A 19,899-nucleotide genomic window follows, 5' to 3' on the forward strand; every position below is an offset into this window, starting at 1 on the left:
TTTCGCTGCATGTGCTTGCAGATGCTGCTTAGGTTGATATTTGGTTGTAATTTTTAAGTAAAACCTAGGCGTCCAAAAAGTGTACTTTTGGAGGCCACTGTAGGTTTAGATGGTTAGTTCAGCACTGCAATTTCTGCAATTTTGACCTAACTTTTACTGTCAGTGGACCATGATAGTGTGCATGGACAGTGCTGATAAGCTGACATCTCCTGACCTTGTGCTACTGTTTACTGTAGTTACTTGCAGCCTTTCCTGCCTGCAGGCTCTCAACTGCTCACAGTTGCTGCTCTGCTATTGTATTGTCTATTGTGTCTCAGATCCTCAAAAAAAAAAAAATCAAATAAAAAAAGCATGAGGATTTTAAAATAATGCTGCCGAGTTCAGGATAGATCTAAAGTTCTGAACATGCCAACACCAGCCTGGGTTATATTCAAATTCTGTCAAAAGCAAATGGACAGAATCACTACACTGTACAATGTTTCTAGAATCATCAAAGAGGCATATTTAGCTTGTTTTTGTTGTGAATTTACACCAATTCACATTTATTAACCAAGTGGATTTTGAATGCAATTTCAAAAGAACTGTATTTGCATATTTGCAATTAAAAGAATAGTTCACTCAAAAATATTTAATTTGCAGAAAATTTACTCACCCTCAGGCCATCCAAGATGTAGATGAGTTTTTTTGTTTGTTTGTTTTTTATTTTATTATTATTATTATTATTATTATTATTTAATCAGAGCAGATTTGGAGAAATGTAGCATTACTTCATTTGCTCATCAATGGATCCCCTGCAGTGAACAAGTTGTCTTGTCTGAAACAGAAGTGAAATATGCACAGATCAAGCAATGTTTATATGAAAACAGTCAACAGTGTTGGTGGATTTTGATGTGAGAGGAAAACAGGGGATGGACTTTTTCACTGAATTTTTTTTACAGTTGTTTGGCCAGAAGTGACAGTTTAAAGTTAAAATGCCTTCATGGGGGATGTTTATTACAAACACAAGACATTATTTGATGGACTGGAGTTGAGTGGATTTCTTCAAATCTGTTCTGATTAGAAAATAAACTCCCCTACATCTTGGATGGCCCAAGGGTGAGTAGATTTTCGGCTTATGTTCATTTTTGACTGAACTATTCCTTTAAGTTGAATGATTATTCTAAGTAAGACATGTCTGTCTAAAATTCACATGCAGAAAGCATACATTTTCTTCAGTCATCGTCTACCAACTCTTATGCGAGCAGATTTCATATTTAAGTCCAAAAAGATGAGACGTTTTTCCTAAACAACAAATTACAACAATACTCCTCCCACAAAAAACTTCAACTCCCTTGCAAGCTAATAAAATGATACCAAGACATCTTAATCTTAAAAAAAGACATACTAAAGTGTTAAAAAGTGTTTTTAATGATGACTTATCTCGCCTAGGGCACCAAAGTGAGCCAAAACTCCCACTGGTGCAGCCTTGAAAAAAAAAAATGGGTGCATGGCGCCCCTGAACTTGAATATATTTGACAACTTAACTATAGAAGAAGCTCTTAAAAAAACCTCACAGATAATTTCAAAAAGTAAGTTCACGCAGCATTAATATTGCTGTTCTGCTTGCCACCCTAAAACCTGTAAACTGTATTCTATAGCTTGTATTATCTGAAAAAGTGAGATAAAGAAAATGCCACCCGCAGCAACTTTTGGGTGTCCACTTAATTTCAGTTTCTGCAAGAGCCAGAAATATCCAAAGTTGACAAAAGCACATGCTCAGAAAAAAGAAAAAGAAGAACAGAACAATGCAAAAAAAAACTGTGATTGCTAAATGCAGGCAAATATAGCTTTTTTTAATTTATTAAATGACATCCATGACACATTTCCTACTGACCTGAACAGAAAGATGAATTTTCGTTCCATCCTTTATTTTTTCCAGTTTCATTTTACTCTCATAAAGCTGATGCAGAACTTCCACTGACAGCCTCTTTGTATTTGTGCAGTTTATGCACAATGTAATCCACAAGCGTGATGCAACTTGGTTAGAGCAGAATTTCTAACTTGTTTCTCCCAGGCTACAAGATGCAAACAAACTCAAACAGAGAAATATTGTTTGACTGAATCAATTTTCTGATAACAGCATGTGACCATGTAGGTGTTGTTAAGCCCTCAAAAAAGATCTCATACCCTCCATAAACCCGACTCTCATTTAGTATTATTTTAAGGTTTAAGTGTGGTATTTTTGTGCCAATAGTAGAACCACATGGCATTGCAATCTGTTTGTTTAAGCTCAGGACATCTATAATACCTGGAGAATTTCCTTTGATTTCAACAGCAGTTATGAAAGTATATGAAATCTGATATGAAGCTGACATCACGATTGCCTGATGGCACAACAAGAACGAATACATGCAGTTCCAAGCCCTTCACGAGCAGCCATCCACAGCTGTGACAGGAAAAATGTAACTCAATTTTATGCTTTTAAGAGCCCTCCAAAAACAATCAGGCACTGGTGAAACATCTACTACAATAAAATATTAGCTATATGAGGACTGTTGTCACAGCTATACCTGAGGTTCTGAGATCAAAAGATTTTTTGTCTAACAGTGATTTTGCATGTTTGCTGAAATTAGCAAAATTTTCATCAGTTTGGTCCTTCAAACTAAAATTTCAGAACCAGCATGCATCTATATGTTGGATAAACACAATGACATTTATATGAGTGTTGTTACTGTTAAATAAAAGTTCAAAAATAATTCAAAAATGTATTAAAATAATTTTAGTTAATTAAAATAAAACTGAATTAAAATAATAAATATATATACTACATGAAAAATTTAAATTAAGTTTTTCATGTAATATTTATATTTAGTATTTTATAAAAAAAAAAACTGCCTTGGAAAGTAGCTAAAATCATTTTTTAGTTAAAGTTCTAAAATTACAAAAAAAAATAATTAATTGATTAATGATTATTATTATTATTAAAGCTATATAGAAAATAGAGAATAAAAATGACAAAAGCACATAAAAATATAATAATTATTATTATTATTAGCAAACTAAAATTAAAATGAAAACTGAAAATATAAAAACAGTTCAAAATAGCAAGAAGCACTACAATAGTACATAATATTAAAATAGCAGTGTTTTGTTGTTGTTTTTTACAAGAGTCTAACGAATTGTTCTCAGTAGATGTCAGATAAGGAAATTTGTCAAACGTTTTTCAAGTTTAATTTGAAATTAATTAAAAAATGTATTTGATTAAATTTAAATTAAATTAAAATAAGTTGTCAAATTGGAATTACAAGGTTCTATCTGATTTTTTTTGTCAAAACTGAGTTATTTTAATTTGGAACTTTTTATTCAGAAAACAAAAAGGTTCTATCTACAAAGCATATGGAGTGCAAAAACTCATACGAAGTTCAAAATCTCAAAACCACTCAGAATCTAGACAGAACCTTATAGTTCCAAGGTGGCAAAGTCAATTTATACAGTTTATTTGTAATAATATTTTTTTGGCCAAACCAATGGTTTAATAAATGTATGTTGCCTTTTAAATTGTTGCAGTTATGTGAATTCATTTTACTCTATAAATATAGCTTTAAAACTATATTCTGGTTCTATTGTTAAAACTTACCTCATATAGCTGGACAAATAAATGTATTCAGAAAGAATATAGGAAAGGGCCTTTTAGAAGCAGATGGTGTAGTTACAGCATCTACCACCAGGGTCTAATGGGGTCATGTAAACCAGCCAAACCTGACCCCTCGCTTTGAGCACCCATTGCAGGCTGACAGGCACAAAAGCGCAGCACCTTACAGGCATTCTGTTCACTCACATAACACTATTTAAGCAATACCTCTTTAAGTAATAGTTTTGGGGGTAGAGAAATTACATAATTTACTTTTAAACGGCTTCAGAGTATATTGCTTCAAATATAAGAATAAATGTACATGGATGGTTTCGCTTTGCACTGAAGCTTTGGCACAATGATTTCATTCACATCCTTATCTAACACAATGAGCTCGAGCATTTCCCTGACATTTGCCCAAGTAATAGTTATAAATTGCATATGCGAGAGGCGTCAGACTGCCGCCTTACCAATGTTTCACAGCACATAGTTAACACAGTCAGTGGTCAACCTTGTTTGGAATCCTGCTGAGTGTTTATGCCTGAATATCTCTGGCACGCTATCCATTATATTGTTTTTTTTTTTTTTTTTTTCATTGCGCAACAAGTGCCGCCAAATCCGTTTGTCAGTGACAAATGTGAAAGGCTTCCTCAGAGCAGGAGGAAGCAAAGTGCCTGCAGCCATTTTCAGCTCTTTCAAAAAGGAATCAAGACAGTGACTCTGTACACACGACGGCTCAGAAGCCAAAGACACATGCAAGCCACTGGTATGCATATCCTGACGGGAGGGAAAGTAAAAGAGCGGGTTTTTTATGGACTAAGATGGTGCTTTTCAATCATCTAAGCTACCCCCGCAACACAACAAGAGCATCCCCCGTGGGAAAGACAAAGAGAAAACACCCACGTTGTGAAGCCATAGGCTTTCAAACATCACTCATTTTACTGCCTCTCCCCCAGTATATGTGTGTGCGTGTGTGTATGCGTGTCTAACTAATATCCTTGGGGAATTTGCCATTTTACCATTATCACTGTCAGATAGCATGCAGCTGGAAGAGCTGAATACCAAATGAGTAAGCCATGTTCTGAAATATGACAAAAATGCATTAACATGGTAAATGACTTTAAGATTTTCCTATTTGTTAGCTCTGATTTACATTTCATCAAGTGCGTTTCTTTAATTCAGAGTGCATTGTCTTCAACGGAAATGCATGCATGCATTAAAAATGACTGGGAGTAAAGCACTTGTTTACTGTTTTACTGTAATCCATGTGGGTAGTGTTATGACCCTGATTGTATTAATATATACAGTAGATAAGGATCAGCAAATAACAACCAGGATCTCTTGGAAAATACTTTCTGTAGTCAACATGTGCTTGATTGACTTGTTGTCATTTTTTTATCCTCATGTATAAATATATACAAGCAGGGTCATAACACTACATGTGCAATCAGAGTATTTTTCTGGCACAAAAACAAGAACGATGTCAATTAGCATGACAGCATTATATATTATTAGATTAGAATACACAAAAATGCCAATGAAACTAGAAAATACCATTATTTATTAACTTGAAATATCATGATGATGAACAGCAGCATTTAGCCAAATAGGTGTATAAAATAAATGAAAAATAAAATGCTGCCATTATATAAATTAAAAACATATTTTATACATACTATTTATATATAATGTATAAATATTGAACATTTAATAGTTATATTTCACGTCTTTCCAATTATATACACATTTTTTGATTGACAAAATAAAATGTTGCTGTTTATATACATATATTTTATACATTTATACATATATTTTTAGTTAAAAAAGTAAGTCATTGTATTAATGCCCTTTTTAACAGGATTACTGCTAATGCTAAATTATATCCAGTATATAATAATCCACACAAAAGTGTGAGAGGTCTGATAGAATTTCTTTTCCTTTTATTTTGAGGTATTTCCTCCTGGGTTTTGTTAGATAGGTAGTGAGGGAACATCATGTGTACTTATTTATTTATTTTTTAGTTTATAAGGATTTCGAAATTCTCTCAGATTTATCTCTTTTTGTTTTATTGCTTTTGGTTGTGCAGCTCCTCAGGTAATTTCTAGTCTTCTTGTTCTTTCTATTTGTGACTGAAGGAGTGTAAATATATTGTAAGTAACAAAAAGAGTTTTGACATCTCCCCTTGAGATTTTCCTTTCTTATGTCTCCTTATGTTTCATATATTCTCATACCGTGTGCCTGGCTGCAAGAGTGGAAGTCATAAATTGCTTGCTTTTGTAAGGAAGGTGTGATGACACATTCAGTAAATCCAATGGAAACACTACAACAAGCTCTAGCTGGACGCCAGCAGAATGCACTCGAGGTGAGAGTATTATGCTCATCCTGGCCTCACCTACAGCGCCACGACTCCCTCAACACAGGTCTGACGTATTTCTTGGGCCAGGAAAAGATCAGAGAACAGCCCCTGAAGCTGTGCTTCTGCAGAAACACTGATAAACAAAGCAAGGACTGAGTAATGTATGCAGTGATGGGACGATGCCCCATAGATGCAGCAGCCATATATCTTGAAATATAATGAAATGAATGAAATATATTAATAATGATGAAATATATCTTCCTTCAGTTTCCTTGGGAGGGTCCCAATAGATCTTGGTTAGACATGAACTTTAATTCGACACAAATTAAAACGTGTCTCTGAATGATGGACTGCACAGCAACATTTTGTCTAATTTTTGTTCTTGCTCTGCACAACCTAATATTAATTAATAATATAAATCTAAATTAATTTACATACACTATGCTATCTATAATATCTATTTATCCATCTAGTATGTATTATATATTTATACAATACAATACAAACAATTATTTTCACTGTGTTCAGGAGAAATAGGAAAGTGAATTGTATAGTAGTATAGTATAGTATAGTATAGTAGTGTAGAAAAAAGAAACATGCTCTTTAAAGGGATAGTTCACCCAAAAATGAAAATTTGATGTTTATCTGCTTACCCCCTGGGCATCACAGATGTAGGTGACTTTGTTTCTTCAGTAAAACACAAACTGAGATTTTTAACACAAACCGTTGCAGTCCGTCAGTCTTATAATGGATGTGGATGGAAATCAGGGCTAAAACATACAATAAAACCAAAAAAAACATAGACAAACAAACCCAAATTAAACCTTGCAGCTCGTGACGATACATTTATGTGTAAAGATACAAAACGATCGGTTTTTGAAAGAAACTGAACAGTTTATATTGTTTTTTACCTCTGATGCACTGCAATGCCTGACTGTCTGAACTGTACTGAGCGCATCCTCGACACAGCCTGCGGTGAGGTCTTTTTCCTCTTCTTGCTTTATAGCGGATCGCAGACTTATAAGTGCATAACCACCACCTATCTCTCAAATGGACCATTGACACTCTATCTACAATCTCAATTGAGAGTGCCAATGGTCTGTTTGAGAGATAGGTGGTGGTAATGCACTTATAAGTCTGTGGGACGCAGCTTGATGACCATTGGAAAACATTGGTCCCAAGACCAAACCTGTTGAGAACCACTGCTGTATAGCATCCATTACGCAAAAAAATAAATAAATAAATATATAAAAACCTACATAATTGTCTAATATGTGGGAGGAGATTGAGTTGAAAGAGACTGACCAGGATTTTTGGATGTTAGTATAAGAACCATATGTGACATTATATATATATATATATATATATATATATATATATATATATATATATATATATATATATGTGTGTGTGTGTGTGTGTGTGTGTGTGTGTGTGTGTGTAACATTAAAAGAATAATTCCTTTAAAAAGACACACTAGCTCATTGTTACCATTCTGTGTGAACATAGTGTGTGTGTGTCAAAAATTTATATAGAATATAAAAATATAAATATATATACATGAATTTAGAGACAAAAAAATGAGCCTTTTAATATCCAGTCTTCACCATTGCTTTTATGTGCAATAGTAATTTTTAACTAATAACTGCTGTAATAAAAAATAGTGATTCTTGTGTATGAGTATGCTGTGTGCTGGTTATGTGGGTATGCGCAAATCTATGAGTACTGCATTCATAAAATATAAATATGAGATACTGAATTTCATGCCTGGGGTAGATAAAATGGGCCAGCAACTAAACAGTCTTTTTCATAAAATAATGAGGTTCTTTTGCTGCTTCTTATAGAGACTATCACAATATCATCCATGATACCGTGTTACTTTTAAATCTTTACTAGTTTCTTCTGAATAAAGATAATATTATAAATAAAACTTGCATGAAAGTTGCTATTAGCACGTCAGTGCACTCATCTTATGTTTTTCCACTCTCTAAAATGATTTCCCCTTTCCAAATTCAAACCAATCAAATTGATATACGTCACATACTATTGTGGTAGCTATTTAAAATAGTATAGATACTGAAAATTAAAAAAGAACTAACACTCCAAAGTGGGCATTACCTGACATCAATAATACTAGAAATGATTCTATTTGGAATCATTCTATATTTAACATTCTAATTATAAACCATTTTTATTATTACTATAATTAATTCATGGCAATAATGCATAACCTTTTCAAGCTTCCGTATGTGCCACTTTGAATCTCTCGTACTGTTTGTGGATACAGAATATTTCACAGCTCTAGTTTCAGTTGGAGAAAAAAAAAAAATCAATGGACATTCGGATGTGCTCCAATTGAAATGCTGCCCATTCATTTAGCTCTGATTCAAGAAATATCTTGCTTTTTCCCACATATTTTTGAGCCTGCCTTCTGTGGATTTGCATGGGAGAAACATGCACACAGCTTAGAGGGAACACTGATGTACAGCGTGTTCAGCGGCTTGTACTCTTGCATATCTGACTGCTGAACGTTTAACCGGCACTACATGCAAACTAAATCTTTCCAAAAAATTTACTTCAGAAACTTAGAATCTTAATACAGCAGAACCTATTAAAGAGACTCAACGTCTATCCCTCACAAATTTGGTTTCTATTGCGTGAAATTAAAAATGGCGTCTACCCTGACTAAGGTTTACAGATGTGCACACACATGCAGAGGGGGAGGCCTAGACAAAAACTCAGGGATTCATTAACATCGGAGAAGCCTTTTTCCTCCAGTACACTCATGACAATTACCAGGCTTCATAACGCAGCTCTGGTGGAGAATTATAGCACAGCCCTTCTCTCTAGGTTGCAGACCATGCATTATTAATTGGGGCAGCTCAAAGTAAATAATTACATCTCATTATCAAAGCTTGGGTTTCTAGTATGGAGGCATGTCCTCTCTATTTCTTTAATGAGCCTCCAAGCTGGCCCATTTCACATTGTTAGATATGTTAGGTTTGAAAGAGACAACTCCTCCCCAACTAAGGTTCTGTATTGCGAAATCAGAGGGCAAAAGAGAACAAACTGTATGCCATCAGGGCTGGGCTCGCATTCAAGGGCTGCATTCATTATTTTAGTCCCAGCTTCTGCCATTCTGTTACATCTGGCAAATTTGAGAGATTGACTCAGCCTCTGTTGCACATTTCAAGAAGATAGAGGGAATGCAAAGACATTTGTTGTAGGTCAGCGGCATTACTAGAGTGAACAATAGGGGCTGAGCCCATACTCCATTTTAGACATCAGAGATATAACACTACACTACCACACACCACAAAAAAAAAATGCTTAAATAAACAATACCCAGTGCTGGGTGAAACATGGACAAACCCAGGAATTGGGTTGTTTTGTTTTGTTGTTTGGGTTGTTGTTAAATGCTTAACCCAACCTTCTGAGTAGTAACCCAACCGCTGGGTCAAAAAACAACCCAATTGCTGAGTTTGTCAATATATTACCAAGTACTTGGGTGTATGTAACCCATAATTTTTTAGTGTAGTTAAATTACGCTCTGGATGTGTTTTAAGCCCTATATTAAATTTGGCTGGTATTAAAAAAATAAAATAAAAATAAAAAAACGTGTCGGCTAGTTCTAAAATCTAAATTATGCTGCTTTAATAAACTAAATTGGTGTATAACTAAATGGATTTCCTAATTACATCCACCAGAGACCTTTCTGTTATATTAACATATCACGATTTAGCACCATTCAGATTTGAATCAAGACTTTTCGAGACAGTTCAGTAACTTAATCTGAACTGAATTTGAAATGAGGCAACAGAGTAGCAATTAAATCTAAATGTAAGGAAGTAAATGAAAATAAACGGAAATTCAAAGAAATTCTTGTAACTAAAACTTTTAACTAGAAGAGCAAAGTTTGACAACATTTAAATGTTTAAATCTTTGAAAAATAAAAGGTTTGGAAGCCTATACTGCAGCTTTGGAGTCAGTCAGTTTTTTTTTTTTTTTTTACAAAAATCTGATTCACACTAATGAAATGAAAGATATCCAAAAATCATGAATTTTGCATAAACCCTGATATATACAAAGTGAGTAATTAGTGAATATTAAAAACAACACTGGCAAGAGAAAGAAAAAACACTCACTCACTGCCTGCCCTCAGAATTCTTCACTTTAGCAAACACTCAGAAGCTGTCAAGTCGTGCCGCTCACTTGCACTGTAAACAGGGAATTAAAATACAGCCAATGGATATCAAATCAACTTGCTATTAAAACTGCTGCAAAAGAAAAAAATATTCAAGGCTATAGCACAAATGCCAGAACTAGTCATGTTACTGCTAGGTAGGTCAGTGATTTCATAACAGTCACACAAACGTTTTCTTCCATTTAAGGGAAGATGCATGAAATAAGTTGTGTGGAAAAAATCACTTATCACAACAGTTCAGTTACAGCTTTCAAAGCGCAAGTGTGAATGGAGCTTGCTTGCTCTATAAAATCATCCAGTGATGTCCGTGTTCCCAGTCACTGTAGATTCACTTCAAATGGTGGGAAAGGAGCTGATCGTTTTCATTTAACCTGTACATGCGGCCCCTCACCCCTGGAGTCAGAGACAAAAAGGAAACACATAATCTGGCAGTGTGAGATAGGAGGAAGAATATGATCCAACTGGCAGTGTCAGGACACCGAGTCTTTGGCTGTAAGTCTGCCCCAGCCCAGGACTGAGCATGATGCTGGTGGGCTAGTTAAATGTGCTTATTTCACACACCATTTCACATGAGGCGCTCATACGGGGGTCTGCCGCTTAATGTGACATAAGGGGACACAAAGTCCCGGCAGGACTTTGCGCTGTTGCATTGCTTTGTTGAATATCTTGAAGGGATATGCAGAATGCAGTTGAAATCACACCGCTGGATTCGTGTGGGCTGGGCTAATAGAGATCTTTGCTCAGGGTAATTCATGGTATGTGGGTAGCAAGGGCAAAGATCAATACAACAGCACAGAATCTCCTCAGGTGGATTAATGGTGAGTTTCACTCCAGAGGCAAAATTACAGCATACAGTCAATCAGATGATGATAAATTGTTGTATAAAAAAAAATGCTATTTACTGAGTTATTCTTATCTTTTGTGATCTTTTATGATGAAATCCAATTTTTTCATTACAAATTGTATTATGAGCAGAATTGAAGGTAAAAAGGAGCATTTAACTTGATTTTCAGAACATCTTTATAAATATCTTAATGTTAGTATACCCACCTTTTACTTTAAAGGAACAGTTCACCCAAAAATGAATATTTCCTGAAAACTGTAAAGACATCCAAGATGTAGATGAGTCTGAAAAAATCCTCTGCAGTGAATGGGTGCTGTCAGAACAAGAGTTTAAACAGCCACAAGTAATCCACACCACTCAAGTCCATCAGTCAACATCTTGTGAAAAGTGAAAAGCTGCGTGTTTTATAAAACAGTTGCTCCCAACTAAAATACGAGTCCTCTATTCATAATATTGCTTTCTCCAGTGAAAAAAAATCAGGAGAGAAATTGTCTCTCCAGTCTTGTCTGAATCAGGAGAGAAATGAGCACAGATCAAGCTCTTAACAAATATGTTGGAGGATTTTGAAGTGAGAGATATTGTGATGTTTTTTGTTTTTGTTGTTGTTGTTTGTTTTTTTATCAGCTGTTTTGACTCAGGTGTAATTTTTTGACTTGGATATAATTTAGCATTAGCAGTAATACTGTTAAAAATGGCATAAATACAATGACTTACTTTTTAAGCTAAAAAGTTGACTGTTATTCTGACGGCACCCATTCAGTGCAGAGGATCCACTGTTGAGGAAGTGATGTAATTCTAAAATTACATTTTCATCAAATTTTCTTTTTTGGGTGAAATATTCCTTTAACAATAGCAGAACTCAAGCTGGTATGCAATATACAGGTTTGTGCAAATGATCTATGTTGTCTAGCATGATCTAAAAATGTTCCAAAGGTAATGCCGAAGGAAAGAAGGTAGAAAAGGTCACATAATCAAAGTTAAAAACTCAAACATTATTTGATTATTGATCCAGAAACAGTACAGAATCATAAAAGATAATTTTTCCTCTTTTTAATTTTCTTTGCTTTAATTTTAACTTTTCAGGTTAAAGAAATGAAACTCTAAGATTTTCAATATGTTTTCCGATTAGACTTGGAACCACTGTATATATACTGTATATACTCATTCATTTCTTTCAATATGCATTTGACATCTATATAACATTTTGATTATACAGATATGATTTCTATGCAGACAATTTCAAATATTTAAAGTGTAGCATATGATTTATTGCCTCTTCTTAATTTGCCCGTCATTATTTTTTTCAGAACTCACTGTTCTGCCAAATGACTAATGACCATTTACACATCATTTATTACTGTGGGTACCAAAAAAATATTTTTTTGCTTTTCAAGCAAGTCCTAAATCAAGCTCCGAGTGCAGTCGAGCAAACAAAGACGATTTAAAAGAAAATTTGCAAAAAAAAAAAGAGGAGCGCTTCTGAAGAAACGCACGTGCCTTGCATCCAGACACCCATGCAGAATCGGCCTAATGAGTTGGCTCTCACCAGAGAGGTGGACAATACCCTGCAACCATCGCTCTGAAATGAACCGATGCAGAGCGAGAGCCAGACTACTGACTTCTCTGTTTCATACAGTCCATTGAGTTCCTCTGGGGGGGTACGATCTTGTGCCACAGATCCTCTTACCCAAAACACTACACGGCCCATTTGCGGTAATAGAGCACATAGGAACGTTTTTGCTGTGTATGCTGTGGACTGAGAAACACTGTCACTCCAGTGCTGCTCTCCCCCCAGTCTTCGAGCAGTTGGCCAGGGTCTCCTTAAGCAGATGGTCTGGAATGAAGACACTCAATATGACCTAATATGTCTCATTACACACTTACACAATCATATACCGAAGCAGTGAACTATTTTCTATTTAAATAGGCTGCAAGGTCTCTTTCTTAATGAATATCTAGGTCTTGCTGTTGAGTAAAAGTACCTTAACATCATTACACCAAGATGAATCTAACTGAGAAGAAAATTGCTCGTCTTAAACTCAATATGAAAATGCATTCATTCGTAAACCTATTTTGTGTCCATAATGTCACATATTTACGATTGAAACAGGATATTTGAAACAAAATATACGTGGGATGAGACTTGATGTTATCTACTGGGAAATTACTAGATTGTAGGGAACAATTCATATCAGAATGGAGAAAAAATATTTCCTTAATAGCCATTTGGCTATCAGCTAACATTAACCAATAGCCTATATGAGTAGTTTCAGAAACGGAAAACATTTATTTTAATTAGCTCATTCAGTTTCCAGAACATTTCCTTTCACTGTTCCTTGCTGGCGGAATGGTCTTTCTAACCCCATCCAGACAGCCGATTGCTGACAATTTTCAAGCAACAACTGAAACTTGAGAGAAAATTTCAGAATTGCAAGATATCAACTTAGAATTAGGAGATGTAAACACAGAATTGTGAAATATAAACTGAGATGTTACATGGCAATCACAATTCTGAGAAGAAAAGTCAGAACTGTGAGATATAAAGTAAGAATTGTAAGAAAAAAAGTCCAATATGTGTGATATAAAAGTCATAATTAACCTTTTTATTTTTTATATTCTGTGGTAGAAACAGGCTTCCATGCTTTACTGCATCCTGCCGACTTAAAAGAAAAAAAAAAAAAAAAAAAAAACTATTGCTAACACTTCTTTCTTCACTATTCCAATATCCTTCATTTTTAACCTTTAACATAACAAACCTGAAAAATGTTTGAAAATGCTATTGCTAACACTTCTTGTGGTATCTCCTCCTTAAGCCAAATCATTGTATTCCTTATTTGTAATTCATATTAGATAAAAACATCTGCTAAATGAATTAATATAAATTTAAGATTACAAAAAACACATTATTTTCTTTGGAAAAATGTGTGCTGGTAAATCACGCCTAATAAGACCAGAAACATGTTAAGAGGGTACATTTTGATTTTAATAACCTATTAATCGCACTATTTTGATTATTTTTTTTTTTTCTGACAGCAAGTTTTGCTGTGAATCTTCACCACTAACACACTTCTGACTTGAGCTGTCATGCTGCAGCTTACAATATGCAAGGCTTGTTAATATTTGGGTAATGATCTTAATTTAAATTCTTCCATGTCACAACTCAAGTCTGCATCACGCACTGCTATTTACCCGGCCTGTGAAGGCGATGGCAAGAAATAGAGGCGAGAGTAAGAAAAGGAGAGGGAGAGTCTGCATCTGATAAAGTCATGCCACTCTGAACTGTACTGATGTGAAAAACAGATGTAGGCGATGACCTGGTATAGGCTATCACACTACACTCAATACACTGTCTCCTCTTCTAGCCCTCTGTGCCAGAGGGTGTCATCTGATAATGTGCGCAGAAAATCTATAAGCAAGAGCCTCTGACACAGGACTAAATTGAGTCAGAATGTGTTTTTATGCTTAGTCAGTTAGTTTAAGCAATTAAGTTGCGATATCAGTCGAACTTCCTCAAGCAACGGTTTTTGATCTTAAAGAGGACCACTTATTCATCAGCCCGCGATAGTGACTTTAACGCACACACAGAAGCTGAAACCAGACATTACAATAATCTAATCCACATGCATGTCATATTTTCCCCCATCCAAACTGTGATATTCAATGCTCTGGCCATGGAAAGCAGGAAACAGATTTAAAAAATACAACATTCATAGCAACAGTGATAATGCAAAGACTGAATTCCCAAATCATATCACATCACAGTATGATCCCCTGACTGGTGCATTGGAATAAAGTAGGCCTGCCATTAACCACCCCCAGCAATGTTAAAAATATACTCATTATCATTTCACATCAAATGCAAAATCCTCTATTTCTTCATCAAGTAAGAATTCCAATCCAAAAAGAAGCATCATTATAATCATTTCAGGTTGTGTTGTGCCAAACCTCCAACATCAGAGGTCAATCTGAATTACATTTAATCTGAATCTAATTGCAGTGTCATTATCGGTTTTAGTTCATCACCATTACTCAAAAGTAAACTCAAATAAGAGTGGAGCTTTATGGGTCTCTGCCAGTATATTTCACACCACAGAAATGTCACGAATTGTTCCCAATACAAGGACTTTAGAAAACAGAAACTGTTAATAGAGTTATTTAGGTGCTAACAAGCAGCTTTCGGCCATCTGTCAGCAGTTGGTAACTATATTCAGTTGCAAATAATGACAAACATTGACATAAACAGATCATTCAAAACACATTTCCCTTATATAAATTCCTTGCCTATAGACCAGAAAGTTGACAACAGGTGAAGGACAAGCATTATGACTTATTTAGTTTATTCAGTCTGCTTGTGTTGTCCGCCGCTCTCGATGGAGGTAAACAACGTTAACCGATACAGACTCTCAACCCAGAGGAAATCTCAGGGTCAAATGGCATTTACAGAGCAAGATTCCTAAGAAAACCTATGAATAATGTATAAAACCTAGTGTTGTTTGTACTGCGCAGAACTTACATGGTGCGTGATCAGACTCATAAGGAGTGCAAATGTACACTTCATCAATTGATGTCATTGAGTGACCAGAGAGAAGTTTTGTCACAGGCCAAAAGTTTACAAGTTGGCACTGCACCAGTTTTCCTGACTTCCCTATCGCCGTGATGGAAAAGTTCATTAGCTCATTCAATTATGTAATAGAGCCAATTTGGCGGAGCCTGAAATCGCCAGACCTTAGCGTTCCAAGCAAAAGCTCTTTCCATTGCTTTAAAAGCTTCTCTAGATTAATGAAGTCTGGAGAAGTGACTTCAAACAGCACTTGGCTATGCATACGCTGAGAGCCATGCTTCTCTATCATACACCCAGTTTCCACGGCAGCTCCTCATGTTGTCCAACCAGCAGCCACAGAAAACTCTTTTTGCAGTGGCAAAACAAGGAAATGCAGTACTCTGTGCTTTATGATCAATGGGTTTGTAGCGCTCTCACAAAGACCCAGTGAGTGAGTCATTGCTGCGACAGCCTCTCCATACTACAAAAGTCACTGCACTCCATCACACATTGTTATAGCACATCATGTAGGTGTATGCTTTTGTATTACATAGTTGACTCATTAGATCTGACAATGTGATGTGGATCGGTATTGTGGTACAAAGTTACAAGTCAAGGCATCGAGACATCCATGCAGCCTTCTGACTGACACCTCCCAACTCATTATTTCTTACAGGTGTTTCATCTAACTTGTCTCTCGCAATTTCCAGTGCCAATTACAGACACGTTTCGATAGCAGAAACTATTGCTAATGCCAAAACATCCATTAATGGTATTAAAGAGTGTGGAGAAGTTTGTACAAACCCATATAACATGCTTTCTAAACTAGCCCATCTGGTCCAGATGGCCTCAAGGTTTGACATCTGCAAGGCTGATAAAACTCTTTGCTTCCTCCAGACCTCCACAGGCTATATCTGGGTCAGTGACATAATGCATCTCTTAAATGATACATTTAAATGAAAAATAGATATAAAATAGATATGGCTTCAAATTTTCAATTCATGTTTATCTTTATTTGTGGTGCTTAAAGTAAAAAAAAAATGCTTAGGTGTTGTAGCTGCATGGAGATTTTATATGAAATATGAAAAATATGAAAATGAGTGTCTATATACAAATGTATATGTGTATATATATACATACATACATATATATATATATATATATATATATAATATATATATATATATATATATATATATCCCCCTCAAATCCCAAATTAAAGTCAGCGTGGCATAGCCAACATGCAGCCATTTTGTTGTCATGTGACAAGAAAACTATAAAAAAATTAAGTTAATGTAAAAGAAAGTGTATGTTTAGCTCAAATAATGTTCAAAACATACATACATACGTTTTAAATAGTGTGTGTGTGTGTGTGTGTGTGTGTGTGTGTGTGTGTGTGTGTGTGTGTGTGTGTGTGTGTGTGTGTGTGTGTGTGTTTTGATGGTTAAACAGCATTTTATTTTTATTTTTTATTTTTTTGATGGATTTGTCACAATATACCCATTTGATTAAATTTGATGGACTTGTCACATGCATTTAAATTAAATTTTTAAAAGATTTCTCCTCCTTATCTCGTACATGCTTATGTCATTGACCCTTCTAATATCTCACTTTTGTAGCGGCAAGTGACCAAGAGATTAAATATGTCAGACAGACTGAAATATTATTCCCCATTAAAAAATTCTCATTATGAGGCAGCCCACCTATCCAATTTGTAAACATATTTTCTCCAGTAAACCTTAATAAAAACATTCAATCCTGACAGGTGATTAGCATATGAATCAGTGATATGCATTCACTCTTAGAGGCGTTGATGCACAACAGTAAAACCTGTTGTTTAGAACAAAGTGATGGGCAGAACTTCCGTCTGCTATATTCACAGAGCAATGCTGAAAAAACGCTATATGATCACAGAAAAGTCTGATTCGCCAAAGTGCCGCACTACTAGTCAGTATATATGTTGAAGACATTCTCTTCTAAATGTCTCACAAACATCGTGCCTACCGCTAATATTTCGCGGAAACCAAGAAAAATCGCTATGATATCAACAAATCAACATCGACGAAATGAATCGAGCGACGCTTTTCCCGCAAGGAATCCGTGAGAGATGTTCAAAGTTGACCCATTTCCATGCACTTACCTTCTTCTATCTGCCGCCGCTGTAGCCAAACACCTCCAGTATGATCACCTAAACACAGTCGACTGCAGATTTTTGGGTATCTCGTTAATCACTTGAGGTACGATGGCCCCCAATACGACAAACTCCATTCCCCACGTACGGAAATCACACGCAAATCTCCCAAAGCGCGATACCAAGTGGGAAAAGCTGTTGCGCTGTCCAGTGAAAGTGGTGCTGAAACGCTCTCGGAGCCAAAGTACTTTCCATTTCTCCAAGTCTCGGTGTCCATTCATTCAATATTGCCAAATACTTGTCGTCTTGTGTAATGAGCTCATACCTGAAGAGATAGTACTGCACTGAGCATAACTGGAGAGCAGAGCCGTGCTGAGATGTAGGCAGTGCTCTTCAGTGGAAGCAGTGCGTTCAACGCCCACATAGCCCACTCTATTTGATCACACACACATACACACTCACACAACACAGAAAATACACTGACTGATGAAAGAGCTTTCGTGCTGCTAACGAAAAATGATTGATCTCTTTGACAAATATATCTGCATATGCACGGACTTAAGGATGTTGTTAAGGATGTTGTTAATAAAGACTACAGGAAATTCCTACAAGAAAAATCATGCTGGAATTCTAACATAATTATATTTATAATTATTTAAGCAACCTTGATGAGATACCAGTGCAAAAATGCTGGAGATAAAAATGATGAGATAAAAATGTAATAAAAATTGATAAAAAAAGTAGATGTTACAGAATAAATTATTAATTGTCAACTGTATATTACCTTACAATATAGTAAATATTTATATTTTAAAAGTTAATAAATTAAATTAATTACGTGAAATGCAAATAAATGCAATTTATGGTAATAAGTACCCTATAAAAATGATTTTTAGAAGTAAAAATTATGAAATTCCTTCTAATTTATTGATAAAAATGTTATATTTAACAAGACAATGTGTATATCTCACACAGTAATGATTTTTTTTTATTATTAATTAATTAAATATCAAAAATTATGGGGAAATCAACATTCCTACAACACCCTGAAGGACAAATGTATTTCAGCTCAGATAAGTTGGTATACTAACATTATATAATATATACAATTATATCAAATATACAATCACAAAGAATTCCGTAATGCCTATAAATATTGTCACTGTAATTTTTTACTGTTAAATAACGGCAATCATAGTTGCTATTTTAAAAGAACCACTACTACTGAATAAACAATAATATTGAGGGAAAAAAGCACTTCAGTTTATCCAGTAGGGTTTTATTAGATTTTTTTTTTTTTTAAGCAGTCTTGTTTGATCCCATTAGGATTGCTTATTTTAATCTACTTTATTCTTCACTTTGGAAAGGAAATTAGTTGAATATGCTTTTAAAAGCAGTGTAAATGTCCTGGAGACAATTGTACATCTTCTTGTACATGCAAGTTGTAAAATATAAAGCATAAAGATTCAGGGCATTGATAACCACGGTGCAGTGAGCAAAAGAGGATTTAAAAATACAGAAATGTCCCGAAGGACACTTTTTTGGAATGCTAAATATACCCATTTATACATCGCTGTTTTTGAGGAAAAATTTAGTCACAAAGCACGTCACTACAAATCTTGGCTTGAATAAAAGGTAGGCAACATCTACATTTGGATGGTAGTGTTGTTGTTTCTTTGAGCATTCTCTCAAGATATTTCATTATGAATTCTTAATTCTAATTTATTCACATACATGCCTCCAACTTCAGTGTCTTCCAAACCATTTCCCCAGGGGATTATGATAACAAAATGACTAATTTAGTGTGCACAATATATTGATATCTTCTTAGTGTTAACCTATACAGCTTGTTGCTCATGCTATTCTTACAAAAGGCAGAATGACATTTTAGGTTAAGCCCCCTTCACAAGTACAATGTATCAGTTTGTTAGCTGACAGTTTTTTATTTTAATATTTATTCATTGAAACTCATGTAAAGTCATTACAAGAAGTCTAACTAGATCAGTGGACACAGAGAAGGAGTTGCAGACCAGTCCGGTGAGACAAAATCATATTCAGTATGGTGAAATGTTTTTTTTTACTGAGGTCATTTGGCATTACCTCTTGTTCCATTCAGCTATAATTGAATGTTCTAGGAGTAAGCGTAGACAGTTTATTACCAGACGCAGTCAATGCTAATTCTCCAATTAGGTTTTATACTATCCAAAAATTCAG

General features: G+C 35.0%; 1 protein-coding gene across 1 annotated transcript in view; it reads right to left on the bottom strand.

Annotated features, from left to right (window-relative positions):
- LOC109100425 (metabotropic glutamate receptor 4-like) overlaps nucleotides 1-18,103 on the bottom strand; it is a 144,418-nt gene extending 126,315 nt beyond the window's left edge. Inside the window, exon 1 of the mRNA XM_042726432.1 lies at nucleotides 17,695-18,103. The gene's annotated coding sequence lies outside the window, so the exon portion shown is untranslated. The remainder of the gene's footprint in view (nucleotides 1-17,694) is intronic.
- Nucleotides 18,104-19,899: the final 1,796 nt, after the last annotated feature.

This window comes from Cyprinus carpio, chromosome B6 (assembly GCF_018340385.1).
Source record: "Cyprinus carpio isolate SPL01 chromosome B6, ASM1834038v1, whole genome shotgun sequence".
Classification (NCBI taxonomy): domain Eukaryota; kingdom Metazoa; phylum Chordata; class Actinopteri; order Cypriniformes; family Cyprinidae; genus Cyprinus; species Cyprinus carpio.